Source organism: Spinacia oleracea, chromosome 5 (assembly GCF_020520425.1).
Source record: "Spinacia oleracea cultivar Varoflay chromosome 5, BTI_SOV_V1, whole genome shotgun sequence".
Lineage (NCBI taxonomy): Eukaryota > Viridiplantae > Streptophyta > Magnoliopsida > Caryophyllales > Amaranthaceae > Spinacia > Spinacia oleracea.
Genome location: NC_079491.1, coordinates 36,651,284 through 36,665,050, shown reverse-complemented (window position 1 = coordinate 36,665,050; position 13,767 = coordinate 36,651,284). Strand labels below are relative to the sequence as shown.

General features: G+C 42.9%; 1 long non-coding RNA gene across 3 annotated transcripts in view; it reads right to left on the bottom strand.

Annotated features, from left to right (window-relative positions):
* LOC130461909 (uncharacterized) overlaps nt 1-13,767 on the bottom strand; it is a 28,871-nt gene that overhangs the window by 13,932 nt on the left and 1,172 nt on the right. The gene's annotated exons all lie outside the window — the stretch shown is intronic.

Sequence of the window (13,767 nt, the reverse complement as noted above, 5' to 3'; positions counted from 1 at the left end):
CAAATAAGTTTTTATGTACTCCCACTAAACTTCTTATATATCTATAAGAATCATGTATATTTTATGAAACTAAAATACTTATTAGTTTCACTAAAATACAGTTCCAATTCCCAATTGCTTGCTTAAATCTGTACTTAGATTTTATAAGCTAGCTTTCCTTTTCAAGCATTTATTTGGATCCACAAACTCTATGACATACCATGTACATATTGTATTCCATCATTTGATTGAGGAATACGTTTTGTCATCCAATTGCCATATGTACCAATATGCAATCATTGCTTGAATTATAGACTTAAGCATTACGATTTTGCATGAGGTTTCAACACAATCCATGCCATGAATTTGCTTGTAACCTTTAGCAACTAATCTAGCTTTGTGTGTGAACACAATTTCATGTTTGATGGTTTTTATCCTTAAAACAAACTTGCAACTAATAGGTGTGAAACTATTCTTGCAAATCAACAAAATTTCAATTTTGTCATCAAAACATTGAGTATGTTTTATGGCCTCTAACCATTTAAAACATTTGAGTCTATATATGGCCTCTAACCATTTTAGGGAATCTGGGTTTCGTCATAGCTTTCTTACAAGTCACAAACTCATTAATCTACATGATAATAGTTTGACTGCAAGTTGTAGGTTTCTTCACTATTTAATAGAAGAATCTCATAGTCTCATTGACCTGATCTCTATGTTTCTTTACTATCTAATAGAAGAATCTCATAGTTTCAGTGACTTGAATTCTATGCCTACTTGGGTATAGAACATCAAACATTAGAATATCAATAGCCACTTAAAGTCCTTTGAATATTCTGTTCTCCTTGAAGCACTTGTAAAGTCTTCTAAGAGATGTCTATTCTTTAAAGCCACTTCTAAAGTCTTAAAGAATAAGTTCGGATTTTCTGAAGCACTTCGAAAAGCCTCCGGAATGTCCGTTTATGTTTGTTGTTCGCCTCGAAAACTTTCGAGGTCTATTTTCTCCCACTTGTCATTTTGGAAACGAATCTCCAAAAGGACATCATTTCGAGCAAACAAACATTATGTTCTCAAAAATTCGTGGTAGAAACAATACCCTTGTGTCTCATTTGAATAAATCACAATGAAACATATATCTATACTTGGGCCTTAGTTTGTCGAATGACAAACACTAAGCTCCCACTGAGTTTTACAACTCTCTAGATATATTTTATGAAAAGTTATTCTGAATTTACTTTTCAATAGCTTTGACGAATTTTGGTTTAGTTTGGTGGTAGTTGAGCATTTTGTTTTAGAAATTATAGGAAAAGTCTTTATGATTCATCATTAATCGAATCAAGTACTAATTGACTTCGATTATTCCAACTAAGATATGCCATATCTTATGGACCTAGATTGTGAAATTACAACACACAATCATTGATGATCATATTTGGTCTCAAGTAATCATCAACATGATCTAACCTAGATCTTTATGATTTCTTGCCAAGTGGATTTTATACTTCTGAATCTTGGAACTACCCAAACAGATTCAACTTATATCACATTTGAGTCAATAAACCTATATTCACTCAAATCCATGTGAAATAATAAAGTCATAAAATCTTTCTTTAGCTTTGAACTCTATCGTCTAGGCGTTCTAACAATAGTTCATATCTTTTGTTACTTTCAACAAGTAAGACTAGCTTGTCTTAAGTTGATCTAGAAATCAACCAACTTTCAAAATTCCATTAAAATAGAGCTTTTGAATGTTAACTTGTTGATATGGTCTAAGCAACAATGCCAAAGATTAGTGGAACTCAAATCAAGGGGTTGATTTGAACCTAGTAAAGTTCTTTAAAGAGTTGTTTGTTTTAATCAAGCATATTGACTCAACCTGTAATTGACCATTTCATTCAAATAAACAAACAAACATTGTTTTTGTTTTTCTTGAATGTGAGTCTTTCTGTGTTTGAAGCAGAAATTTAGGTATGCTGATTATGGAACAAAATAGCCATTAAGTTCCAGCCTTTGAAAGGACTTAAAACAAACTAGATGACCCTACAACTAATGTAGCATTGCCATGCTTCATTTCCCACTTGTAGGTCATTAGTGTATCCTAGCTTCCATTGTTTGAGTTATTATCGAAGTAAGAACCTCAAGCGGTATATGATACCAAGGAAGTTTGATTGCTAGGTTACTTCTCTTTAAACATAAACTTATAGGTAGAAACGGAATCGTAAATTCCTTTCATGTGTTCCTTTGTTTTCCTATTTCTTGTACCCTTTCTTATAGTCTTAAGAATTGAATTCTTTAGTGTTGACTTTTATACTTTGTTAGACATGTCCAATGTCACCAACAAGGTTCTTTACCATTTTAATTTATGTTGAATATTTTGTTTCAACTAGATGATCTTACCAGAAGCTTCTAAAGTTCTCTAATCATCGATCTATTCGAATGTCTAGGGACTAGACTCATTCGAGAATTAAATGGACAAAGATATTAGGTTGTTAACCATTGGTAAAGCTGAGCGTATTAAACTCAATGCTTTATGATCTCAAAACTACATTGTATTTTGAATTCACAAGCACCAATTGGTTTGCCATTCGATTTTGATATTCGAAAACAACCATAAAAGTCGCTAAAAGAAACGTACATTTTAAATTGCTCACTTTCTCTCATTTCCGTGAATCGTTCTTGGATTCACTACCAATCGAGGAAATTTACTGTTACCTTTCTAAAAGGATTTATTGCAGTGCAAGATATTTAATTATAAACAATAATTAAAACATACATTGAAGCATGCAAAGTCTAAACATTTATCATGAATAATAACTTGAAATTAAAGCAACCATGCAATTCAAACAAGTTATTAGCATTTTATTCGATTTTATTGTTCCGGCAGGTGTGAATAAAATGATTCCAAGATCCTAAAATCATTGAAGAACTAAGCACAGTTTGTCGACTTAATCCTAAAACATCTTAGGTAAGCAAAAGCCTTTTGCTAATAGTCTAGAAACTATTCTTGGTTGATAGGTACGTCTAAGAACTTATTAGGTAAACCTATCGATTTTGCCACGACATAAAAGGACTCCTTACTTATATCGTTGAGTTTCACCAAAACTAACGTGTACTCACAATTATTTGTGTACCTTGCCCCTTTAGGACCAATAAGTAACACCTCGCTGAGCGAAAACTATTACTAGATTGATGTAAAAGACATCCAAGCAAGTGTATATTTTGGCATGGCACCTTATAACTCAATTTTTAAGTTTGGAACTTAAGGCTCTTACTATGTTGGTTAGATTTTAAGTGAACTAAAATCCTTAATCATGCAACATAATCAAGCTTTTGATCTCATGCATTTTAAGACATATTTAAAAGCAATAAATAACTTAAAACATGCATAAGATATTTGTGATCTAGTATGGCCCGACTTCATCTTGAAGCTTTAACTTCAAAGTCCGTCTTGAAAATCTCCGTGGGAGGCACCATTTTCTTCAAATAGGATAAGCTATAACTAATTACAACTATTTGATGGTACGCAGACCATATTTGAATTGAAAAATAACTTTGGTACTTTAGACCAATTACATTCAAATTAATGGTACGCAGACCATATTTTCTATCCTATTTGGGCCATACTAGTCACTTCATAACCTGCAAAACAGTACATATACAATATATACCATTCACCCATTCATTATCATGAATGGCCCATTTAGCTGGTTAGTAAAACACATTATGCATCACGTAAATATTTGCAGCAATTAATCAAGGGCACCAATAATCTACCAATTATTCAGTCCTTATTAATTCTAATCAAGTTGTTTTAACCTTAAGGATTTGTAGACCTAATCAAGAGTTTATGACTAAAAAGCGCTCCCACTTAAACCAATAAATTTATATGCTTTACTAATTTTAAACATAAAAATGTATTTCTAGTCCAACCGGAATCATACAAATTTAATTAAAATTTAAAGCTCATATCAATTTATAATTGAATCCAAAAGTTTAATTTAATTTCAGTCGTATTTAAATTAATTCATGATTTTAATTTTAGTAAAATAATTAGAATAAATAAAATTTATTGTAATTACAATATTCAAAATTAAAATCCAAGAAAATAATTTAAATTATTAATTTTAAAATTAATTAAAATTACGTGAACTGAAATTTTCAAATTAAACATTCAAAACGATCTTTAATCGTAACGCAAACACCCTACGCGTTGCACGCCCATGGGCCGCACGCACACAGCCATCGCTGGCCATGTGCGCGCAGCCCATGCGCTCGTCGCATAGCTGCTGCATCTCCATCGCAAGCCTCCGCACGCATTGGTGCTCGCTGCGCGCGCCAGCGCTCATCGCACGCGAGCTATCGCTCGCAGTGCGCGCGCGACATCGCTCGCTGGGCGCGCGACATCGCTCGCTGGGCGCGCGACATCGCTCGTTGGGCGGGCGACATCGCTCGCTGTGCGCGCGAGCAATGCTGGGCGCAGCGCTCGTGGCACGCGAGCTTGCGCTCGCTGCGCGCGAGGCTGCGCGCTCTTGTGCGAGGCAGCGCCCGTTGTGGCGCAGCTCGCTTGCTGCCCACACGCGACTGCCTTGGCTCGCCCTTCGCCCATGCCCATTCGTCCATTGCTCGTGGCACACGACACAAGGCAGGGCTGCTGCCTTGTGCTCGTGCACTACGCCCTTGCTCATTGCATTCGTGCCGCACGGGCGACGAGCTCCCTTGCTCGTCGTCGCATGCCCGCATTATACAACACCCCTTCAGGGTAACACGAAGCGTCCATTGCTTCGTGCGTGCAAGTTTTATGAACGAATCGCATAAAAATTTAAAATTTATATTTAAAATTAATGACAAATTAATAAATAATATTAATTTCATAATTTTAGGGCGAAAAATCGAAAATTTATTATCCAATTGATTTCCGATTGTTATGGATTCAAGTCTAGGTCATAAAAATTTAAAATTTATCATAAATTTATAATTTTTATGGTGGTTTTTAATCATAGGTTTCTAATTAAATTACAATTAATTATGAAAATCAAATTAATTCTAAATTATTCTAATTTTCAACAAATTAATCATAATTACAAATTAGATTGCATAATTAACAAGACTAGACATTCAAACTTGTTAAACATATGCAGTAGGTCAATCAAAAATTCAAGATTTATCAACAAGAATCGCAAATATTTAATTTAACATCTTAAATTTACGAAATTTTGCATTCGAAAAACTAAAACCTTCGAAAAGTCATAGTTGGGCTTCGAATTTGAGAATTCTGGGTTCGGCAGAAAAATATTATTTTTGTCAAAATTTTAGAATGCCTTTTACATGCGGAATTGACACAAAAATCACTCAATTCGGATGAGTAACGAAGAAACTGCCGAAAAACTGCGTACGTATAACTAAATAAACGCAATTTGCAATTAATTAACAATTACGAAAATTAATCACCCCTTTTAATTCTTGCAAATTTGTAATATTTAACCATGTTCATGCAATTTAGATTATGAAAATAATAAGGGGCTCGTGATACCACTGTTAGGTTATGATACATATGACATTACATAGATCATGCGGAAACAACCATTAACCCAGGACAACATATTATTTACACATAATCATATAGCATAATTTAGATGCATACTCTTTGTTGCGTGCCCTCCCTAGCTGCGCCCGAACCGAACAAGAACAAGTCTTTAGGACTCCAAGTGTCGTCCCTCCGTAGATAGTCCACAGCACGTCCGGATCCGCCTTAAGATTGACCAACTAGAATCGCCCTTAAGGTACTAGAATTTTCGGCACTTTTGAGCAAGATGTGTGGCTGAATTTTTCTCTCAAAAACTCACTTTGAATACTTTTAAAACTCGTTATAAATTGTGAACTCAGGCCACATATTTATAGGGTTATGGAAAGGGAATTGGAATCCTATTCAGATACAAATTAATTAAACCTAGAATCCTACAAGAACTCTAATTTAATTATTTTATCAAATAGAATTAGGAATTTAATCATTAACCGAACTCTGCACGTTTTAGGAAACGTGCACGAACACAAACACTTACGCACACACACACGGCAGCCTCGATGGGCCGCCCATGCGTGCGTGCGAGCAGCAGCCCACGCAGCGAGGCCTGCGCGAGCCACAAGCCCACGCAAGCACCCGCGCGCGCTGCGCGCGCTGTGCGCGCTGCCACGGCCTGCTGGGCCTGGCGTGGCTGTTTGTGTGGCGCGCTTGGCTTGCTGGGCGATGGCCTGGCTTCGTGTTGGGCCCTCGTCCGGCAGGCCTCGTCCGATGCTTATTCGTACGATACGCTTCCGATTAAATTTCCGATTCCGGAATTCATTTCCGATACGAACAATATTTAATATTTCCGATTCCGGAATTAATTTCCGTTTCGAACAAATATTTAATATTTCCGTTTCCGGAATTATTTTCCGATTCCGGTAATATTTCCGATTCTGACAATATTTCCGTTTCCGGCAATATTTCCGATTCTGGCAATATTTCCATTTCCGATAATATTTTCCGATACATACCATGTTTTCGTTTCCGGCAACATCTACGACTTGGATAATATTTATATTTCCGATACGATCCATATTTCCGTTTCCGGCAATATCATCGTTTCCGGAGTATTCATTTCTTGCCTGTGACGATCTTAGCTCCCACTGAAACCAAGATCCGTCGGTTCCGAATATTCATAGATGGAGTATTTAATGCCATTAAATACTTGACCCGTTTACGTACTATTTGTGTGACCCTACGGGTTCAGTCAAGAGTAAGCTGTGGATTAATATCATTAATTCCACTTGAACTGAAGCGGCCTCTAGCTAGGCATTCAGCTCACTTGATCTCACTGAATTATTAACTTGTTAATTAATACTGAACCGCATTTATTAGACTTATCATAGAATGCATACTTGGACCAAGGGCATTATTTCCTTCATCACCAAGGTGATGGAGGCGATTGAAGCCGATTTTGCTCCTGGCTCGGATGTCCCTGAGGTAGCTGAGGAGAAGAAGGAGTCTGCTGATCTTCCTTTCGAAAGAGAGAAGAGTCCAGACAAGGAGATGGTAGATCTCTCGGGCCCCGATGCTGCGGTTCCCGAGGTCCAGAAAGAGGTTCCCTCTGCTGGAGAGGAGGAGCAGCCCGAGCAAGGTCTGACGAGGAAGAGGCGCCACTCAACTTTGGGTTCTACTTCTACCTCGGCCTTGGATAGGCTGATCCATGCTGACCCTTGTTCGGATGTTCCGCTGAAACGGATCCCCGAAGAAGTAAGGGAGGCGATGGCTCGGTATGCCAGGGCTCCGGTTTTGGGAGAGGACCCCCTGGCTCACGTGGGATCCTTGGTGGGCCCCGAAGCTGCTCGGGAGAATCTTCTTCGTGCTAACCCGCAGTGGAGGGTTCCTGGGGCTGAAGAGAGGAATCCGGCTATGATGGCCCAGTACTATCTGAACGAGGTAATTGCTGGATTTTTCCTTTTGAGTTGTGTTTTTGTTTTATGCTTTTCCTATTTTTGCTCATCTTTCCTTCGCTCCCAGGCTGTTTTCTGGTCCTCGTTCGCTTCCGAGTGCAGCTCGGTTGAGGAGAAACAACTGAGGAAATATCGGGAGGCTTATGCTTGTGATATTCCTATCTTGGACCAGAAGGCTGGGCAACTCCTCTCTGAGCTTGTGGAAGTCAAGCAGCTATACCTTCAGTATAGTCGCGAGGCTAGAGAGTCTGCTGAGAAGATCGGGGCCGAGGTTGGCAAGCTTATCTTCCGAGTTGAAGAGGATGCTGAGAAGATAGCTTCCTTCGATGAGGAAAAGAAGGATATGGCCGCTAAGTTCGCTAGCGAACTTGAAGAAAAAGATAGACTCTTCCAGGAGATGAAGTCTAAATTTGAAGCGGCCGATAAGGAGAGCAAAGAGGCAGAGTTGAGGCTCTGCCAGTTTGTCAAGCATCTGGAGATGATCCAGCAGCAAGCTGATAAGGTGCCTGTTCTTCGGCTGAAGCTCCAGGAAAAAGACGACTACATTCGGAGGTTGGAGCAAGAGCGAGTTGATCTCTATACTGCTGATCAGTGTAGAGAGCAATACTGGAATGGTATCCTGGGTGCTCGGCGCATGTTTGCGAAGCACATGCCTCATTTCCCTTGGAACGAGAAAGTTCCCCTCTGGATGCAGGCCCAGGACCACTTGGTGGAATGCCAAGCTGATCGAGACGAAGCTTAAGCTGAACGCCAAGCTGCTCTTGCAGAGGCTCGGGCCCAGAAGGCGACTTCCGAGGGTGATACTACTGCTGGGGGTTCTTCGAAGGATGCTCCCCTAGGGGCTGCTCCTGAGACTCCCAAGAGTTAGGGATTCGGGCAGTCGTCTTCTTCAGAGTCGGTCGGTTCCAGTTGAGGACTTCCGAATGTGTGCTTGCGTTTTCCCCTTTTGCCTCGGCGCTGCGTTGTACTCATTTCTTTTTGCTTTCTTAGTACTTCGGTAGGCCGGTATTGTCTGTTGATGGCTGCCGATTTTAACTGTTTCATTTTGTTTTCAATTTTTGAGGGTCCTCGGGTATGTACCGAGTTGTTTGATGTATTTGTACGTCCCCCAAATATTGAATGAAAAATGAATGTTTGTTACTTGGCTGCCTCCTTTCAATTTTGTACTTTCGCGGTTTTAAGTCTTTGAATCCGTAGATTTTCGAGCTCTTCCTCTTGTAGACTTGTTGAAAACCCTTTGATTTTGCGAGTTCTTCAAATCCGTAGATCTGTTAAGAGACTCTTTAATTTTGCGAGTTCTTCAAATCCGTAGATCTGCTAAGAGACTCCTTAATTTTGCGAGTTCTTCAAATCCGTAGATCTGCTAAGAGACTCCTTAATTTTGCGAGTTCTTCAAATCCGCAGATCTGCTAAGAGACTCTTTAATTTCCAGACTCTTCAAATCCGTCGATCTGCTCAGAGGTCTGGATTGTTCTTCCGATCTCTTGTGGTTCGGAAACCTGGGCAAGAGATCGCTAGTCTGCCTCTTAGTTATGACTTCGGCGATCCGTGGATCTGAGCCGAAGTTTTATAACTTGATTCGAGCGACTGTTTGTTGCGAACAAGGTTTATCTGGGTATCGCGAATCCGAGGATTCTGGACGATTCCCTGAGGTGTATGATTTGGTCATTTCTTGCATTTTATCAAGGAATGGGCAAAGTCAACCTGTTTTTCGTCTCGGATTGATCAGATCCGAGGCTGCATGTATATATAAAGGGACAATAAATATAGAGATAAGTTTAATGAAACACATGGTGCCAATGGCTTTCCTCTTCTCATTAAACAACTTACTTGGTTTACAGACAGAGATCATACAAAATATTTCTTGAGAACATCGGTATTCCAATGGTTCTTCAAGATTGTTCCATCTAACTGTTTCAGCATAAACGTGCCTGGCCTTTTTTCGGAATGGATGATGTATGGTCCTTCCCAAGTGGCTGAGAGTTTGCCATGGATCCGTCCTTTCTGAACCGAGGCGGCGTTCCTGAGTACTAGATCACCAACTTTTAGGGGTCTAGCGTTGACTCTTCGGTTGTAATGCTTGTTGACCCTCTGCAAATATGCTGCGTTGAGTGTCCTCGCATCGTTCCGAGCTTCGTCTAGTAGGTCGAGAGCTTCGGACAGAAGTTGGTTGTTGCTTTCTCCTTGGAGCCCATCATACCTGTTGTATGCCTGGATCCTCAAGCTTTCTGTCCCGATTTCCACAGGGATGACAGCTTCGGATCCATACACAAGGTGGAACGGTGTTTGCCCGGTAGCCTCTTTCTCAGTGGTCCGAAGGGACCATAGCGTTCCGGGTAGCTCTTCTAACCATTTGTTTTTGTCATCCTCGACTCTTTTCTTGAGTGCGTTGAGGATGAGTTTGTTAGCAGCTTCGGCTTGTCCGTTGCTTTGTGGGTGGCAAACCGCCGAGTAAGCTAGGTGTATGCCGAACTGTTTGCACCATTTTTGTAGCGGGGTGTTGTCGAACTGTTTCCCGTGGTCGAAGACCATCAGTCTTGGTATGCCGAACCTTGTGATGATGTTCTGCCATATGAACTTGCGGACCTGAGGTTCGATGATGGAGGAGACAGCTTCAGCTTCGATCCATTTGCTAAAATAGTCGACTCCTACAATCAACCACTTCTTCTGGTTCGTAGCTGAGGGGAAGGGACCAATGATGTCTAACCCCCACTGTGCGAATGGTAAGGGATACAGTGTTGATTGTAGGGCTTGAGCTGGTTGATGGATAGCTGGTGCGAACTTTTGGCATTTCTCGCATTTCCTTGCCATCTGTTTTGCTTCGGAGACCATAGTGGGCCACCAGTATCCGGCTCGAAGGGCTTTGTGTGCCAATGTCCTGCCTCCGATGTGGTTTCCGCATATCCCGAGGTGGATTTCTCTTAGGATGTAATCAGCGTCTGTTGGACCCACGCATTTTAGCAGCGGAGCGGAGAATGATTTCCTCATGAGCTCTCCTTCGGCGCTGATGATGAACCACTTGTTGAATCTTTTCAGTTTTCTCGCCTGCAGCTTATCTTCGGGGAGTTCTCCCCTTTCTTTGTATGCAATTACTGCGTCCATCCAGCTGGGCTCGGTACGTAAACTGCATACTGTGGTGGGTAGCAAGTCAATGCTTTTCTCTTGGTGAACTTCCACATGGACCGACCTGTTTAGGTCGATGAGTGTTGAGCTTGCGAGTTTTGACAGTGCGTTTGCTTGCGCGTTTTGTCCTCGGGGGATGAGAATGACTTCAAAGGATCTTAACTTTGACGTTAAGGATTTAATTTTTGCTAAGTAGGCTGTCATGCTGGGCCACTTGGCCTCATATTCCCCTCGGATCTGGTTGGCTACAAGCTGGGAATCAGTTTTGAGGCAAACATGCTCGACCTCCAGGGATAAGCAAAGCTCTATCCCTGCGATTGCGGCCTCATATTCGGCCTCGTTGTTAGTTGCTTTGAAGCCGAACTTCAATGCATATTCTATGCTTTTCCCCGTTGGGGGGATTAGTACAACTCCTGCTTCTGAGCCGTTTATTGTGGAAGATCCTTCAGTGAAGACCTCCCAAGTGCTTTTCGTATCATCCAGCATTTCCTGGTATGAGCACTCGGCCAAGAAGTCTGCCAACGCCTGTGCTTTGATTGCGGTCCTCGGCTGATATTTGATGCCGAACTCTGATAGTTCGAAGGCCCAGGCAGCCAATCTTCCTGACCTCTCTATTTTGTCGAGTACTTTCTCGAGCGGTTGGTCAGTTAGTACTGTGATCTGGTGGGAGTCGAAGTATGGCCTCAGTTTTCGTGCAGCTACCACTACTGCATATGCGACCTTCTCGATGAGCGGGTACCGAGTTTCGGCCCCTGTGAGTGTTCGGCTGGTGAAGTAGATTGGCTGTTGCTTCTTCTCTTCTTCCCGAAGAAGCACTGCGCTGACGGTTCCAGGGCTGACTGCGACATATAAGTACAGGGTTTCCCCCTCCTTTGGTCTGGCCAGTGTCGGCAGTTGAGCTAGGTGGGCTCTGAGTTGCTGAAAAGCTTCTTTTTGCTCCTGTTCCCATATCAGTTCGGGATCCACCTTCCTCGGGACCGTCCCCTAGTTTGGGCTTTCGGACAGCAGTGTGGCAGTTTCTTCTTGCGACCTCTTGATCGCCTCTAATTCGCTCGGCGAACCCTGCGTCCGAGACGTATATCATCAGCTGATGGTATGTGGAGGGGACTGCTTGCATCTTGTGAATCATGGTTCTTCCCATGATTACGTTGTATACGGAATCGCAATCCATCACCAAAAATTCGTCCCGAAGGGTCTTTGCTGCTTGGCCTTCACCCACCGTGACTGGCAGGGTGATCTTTCCTCGAGGGATAGCTGAGGATCCGTTGAATCCGATCAGAGGATAACTGACTTTCGTCAGTGCTTCCTCTGACTCTTCGAGGATCAGCTGCTCGAAGCAGTTTCTGAAGATGATATTGACGGCACTTCCTCCGTCGACTAACACTCGATGTACGTTGTGGTTATTGAGGTCCATGGAAATGACTAGAGGATCGTCATGTTTGTACTGGACTCCGAAGCAATCATCAGCAGTGAAGGTCATGTTCGGGGGGTGTGGCTGGTTGTCTCCCACTGCGCTGAAGTTGACCCGATGGGAGAGGGCTCTTAGGTGTTTCTTGCTGGCCTGGCCAGACTTCTGCCCCCCGAACACCACTAGGATGTCGTTTTTCTTGTGCCCTGTTGCTTCGTAGACCCTCTTCTGGGGTTGCTCGTGTTGTTTGCCACTGGCGGCCTTTTCTTTTTCCTCCCTTCGGTCTAACAAGTATTGTTTCAGGTAACCTCGGCGGACGAGGTCCTCGATGTTGTCTTTCAGCGAGTTGCATTCTTCGGTGTGGTGACCGAAGTCGTCATGAAATTCGCACCATTTGTTCTTGTTTCTCCGAGCTAGGTTGGACTTGAGCTTCCCCGGTAGTTTCCACTTTTCATCATTTCTGTTGAGGCTAAAGATCTCTTTTCGGGGCAGAGCTAGTGGAGTGTAGTTAGTGTATTTGGGTTGAAGTTCACCCCTTCTTCCGTCTTTCTTCGGGCTCATCTCTCTACCTCCTACTTTCTCTTTCCCTTTCCTTGAGCTGCCCTCGGACTTGCTCTGGGCATTCTTTGTGTCTCTCGGATCCGACGATCCTTTCAATCTTGCAGCGGCCTTGTTGAACTCTTCGGTTCTGATGAACGCATCAGCCATTTGGAGCACGTCGGCTATTCTGGAGGGGTTCTTCATTGAGAGTTCGTCACGGAATTTCCCTTCCTGGAGCGCGTGCTTCAAGGCAAAGATGGCCACGTCTGGCTGCAAGTTTGGTATGTTCGTTGATTCTTTCATGAACCTGGCCATGAATTCTCTTAGACTTTCGTCTCTTTCTTGTTGAATTGAGGTCAGTTCTGCTATGGTTCGTTCGGGGCGATTGTTGCTCACGAACTGTGTGCAGAACCTCTTTTTCAGCTTCTTCCAGCTTCTGATCGATCCCTTTGGCAACGATCTAAACCACTCTCCCGCCACTCCGGTTAGCGTGGTTGGGAAATATTTGCACCAACATGCTTCGGAGTAGGGGCTCAAGAACATTTGCTGTTCGTAGGAGATCACGTGATCCCTCGGATCTGTGATTCCGCTATACGTCAGGTGTGCTGGGAGTCTTACCTTCGGTATTTCCTCCATGATCAGCTCGTCCGAAAAAGGGGATGACGTGGGAGTCATGATTCTTTTCCCGAGTCTAGCCCTGATGCCTTCGCTTGCTGAGGTTCTGTGATTAGAATGTTCGGGCGTACGATGGGGGCTAGGGGTACGATCATGCCTCCTGTCTCTTCTTCTTTCTCGGCTACTGACCTCGGGTCGCTCGCCAGATTTGCTTGATTCGCCTACCCCGAGTCTCGTGTGAATCGAAGGTCTCAGCCTTGAGTGGACCGAGGGTCTCAACCTGCTGAGCACCGAGCTTCGGATCCGGGATTTGGGGGTGGTAGATTCGCTTTGGAGAGCTGTTGGAGTGGGTGATGGTCTTGCGAACCAATCCGGTTGTTGTTGTGCCCTTTTTTGGGTGTCCCACGTGCTTTCCATCCACCTTGACGTCAGGTGCGTTCCTGTCAAGGGAGGGAGCTCTCGTTCGGGTCTGGACACCTCTACACTGGGTGGCTCGTTCAACCTCCGCTTGGTCCTCCTCTCTTCTCTACGGTCTTTTGCCAATCCCTGCTGCTTCTCATTGAAGAGGAAGTTTTGCATGATGGTCATGGCCGCCGTGAGCTCCTCCCTACTTGGAATTGGAGGTCCTG